This window comes from Pteropus alecto, unplaced genomic scaffold (genome assembly GCF_000325575.1).
Source record: "Pteropus alecto unplaced genomic scaffold, ASM32557v1 scaffold11, whole genome shotgun sequence".
NCBI classification, from domain to species: Eukaryota; Metazoa; Chordata; class Mammalia; order Chiroptera; family Pteropodidae; genus Pteropus; species Pteropus alecto.
The window spans coordinates 2,348,759-2,351,305 of record NW_006431956.1 but is presented as its reverse complement, the minus strand read 5'-3'; positions in this window follow the sequence as shown (position 1 = coordinate 2,351,305).

Sequence of the window (2,547 nt, the reverse complement as noted above, 5' to 3'; positions counted from 1 at the left end):
AAAGGATTTGGTTTGCTCCTTTCCAGAGGGTCCGGCACTATCTAGTGACACATTCCACAGCCTCATAAAAGCTGTCAGAGACTGCCCAAAAGGAACACCCATTAGGGATCCTACGTCTCGATTTTTATAGCTACTAATAACTTTTCCCTTTGAGTTTGCCCAGAGCTCTGCACATAATTCAAATAAACAAACAAACCTTAGTTCTGCCTTGCCTGTAATTTTGCTGTGTGACCTCGGGAAAACTACTTAACCTTTCTGATCCATATTTTCTCCTTTTGTTAGAGTTCAAATATATAGTATGCTCAGAGAAATCCCTAGAGAATAAAGCTCCATCCTAATAGCTGAGTTGATTTTTTAAATATCTTTCATTTATCACCTGCTAGTATATGTCTACGATCACAGACAACTTACAGTTACTTCTAATGAGCAAGTTTTCAAAGACCGGATTACGAAGAAGCGTCATTTGTCTAACCATTAAACACTTTCTTTAAGGATCGAAAATCACAGGAAAGGCTTCAGCTCGTTGCAGGAAGCACGCCGAATGGCAACGAGACTAGTTGAAAGAGAAAGGGAATTTCTCTTTCAAATGTCCCGTAATCATCTCCGCGGGGTCAAAGTCAATGTTTTCACGTGAGTCACATCGCATCGAGTATATCAATAACACTTAAAAGTTTCCATCATTTTCCCTCGGGGACCTCATGTCTCAGGATGAAGTTATCTAACTTCCGTCCAGTAAAAAAAAAAAATTACCAGCTAAAACGTTTCAGTCCTGGGTTTCTAACGTTGCAAAGCTCTGGCTCAGTGGAATATCCATTTATTTTATCCCTTGCTCTTCTTAGCGTTTTGGCGAATGCTTTCTGCTGTTTTTGTTTGTTTGTTTTGGGTTTTTTTGGCGCGATTTGAATACTTCACCTTCATTCACAGAGTTCTGCAGCCCTTTTGTGTTCTGGGGGTGGGGGGAGGCGGGCGGTGGCAGTGCTGCAGCCCAGGGTCATGAGTTATTTTGAGAGTGTCACCATGTGGTATTCCCCTTATCCTAGTGGCCCTCCCTCCCCCGTTTCCCAACCTCCAGTCCCAGTTCTGCCGTTCGAGAAAAGCTGGGAGGATCTAAACAGACTCTCGCAGTCTAGAAAGTTTAAAAATATGCAGAGGACATATTTTCTAAATAGAGAACTCGAAATCTTAGACTCCAAGGGGCTCGGTTACTTCCATCTAGTTTCAAAAGCAAAGAACAATATTTGATCTCGAAATTAAAGCTAACATAGGTAACAATGTTTAGAGAAAACGTTCTGCCATGTCTAAAGTCAAAGGGACAGGCCGGGTCCTTGTAAGGCCCGAAAGAGAATTAGGGGGAAGTCGGAGGTTTCCTGTCTTTGTAACGAGTTTACTAATTAAATCTTAATTGTAAACCAAACTGGGCAAAATTTAAATGAACCTCTGGTGCCAGAAGCCAGGTTATCATGGTGGATTGTTTATAAGGACAGGAAAGTGACTTTCTAAACACCGGGTTCCCGTACGTGAGCCAAGACCAGGAGGAAGTCCCCATGTGGGGAGGTTCGGACAGTAGCAGGATAAGTGACTCGGGCCTTGAGGTAGTTAAATGACACCGAGACGGCCCGAGTTCCCTGAATCCAGCCTTTGCCAGAGGCTGCAATCTTTCCGTGTTGATGGGCTGGGGACACCCCCTCGGCGATCACCGATGTATTTCCCCGTTTTGTAGCGAACGGTCCAGGCCTGTCAACCTTAGCAGCGGTGGAAGTTGAAATTCCTTTGCTGTGTGAACCACCACTGCTCCCATGAAAAATAAGCCTGGCACGCTCACGGGAGTGCAGACACCCGAGAGAGACAAAGCCACCTTGCTGGGAGGGTCGGAAAGTGGCTTCCGTTCCCTCCTGGTGTTATGGGGCGGGGTGGGGGTGGTGTAAGAGGCAGGCTGTGAAATAAATTAAAACGAAAATTTTGTGGCCAACTCCATGGTATGACATAGCTTATTTATCAGAAGATTAGGAAAGCAAACCATCCGAATGCTCTAATTTTGCTTCGTTTGTTTGTTTACAGTCGCTCATTTAAAGTGAATGACTTGCCCACAAACCCTTCTTTTTACAGGCACTTATTTACGGCCATCTTTTTTGCCATTAAACCTCCCACAATCCCGACAGGAGCCGCATGAAACATGAATGCTGCCTGTCTCCACTCTACAAAAGGCTATAAAAGGGCTTAAAAGAAGGCGCTGCAGGGATGTAATTTATCATTAGTGTTATTGTCATTTCGACCTTTTCATCCAGAAGCAAAGAATCCAAGGAAATCATCCCTTGGAGGGCTGGGTACACCGAGCCTCTTCCTTTGAGTCACTTTCTCAATTATCCCCCAAGAGAATTTTAAACCATCCACTATTTATTTACTCAGTAAACTTAAATCGTGTTTATGGATCTTTTCCAAAACCCCCAGCTGTTGCGCCTTGTTCGCCTTCTAACAGAAGGCAGAGCCGAAACGGAGATTCACGTAGTAAATTAACCTCATTGCACCTTCGAAATCTTTTGAGGCCGT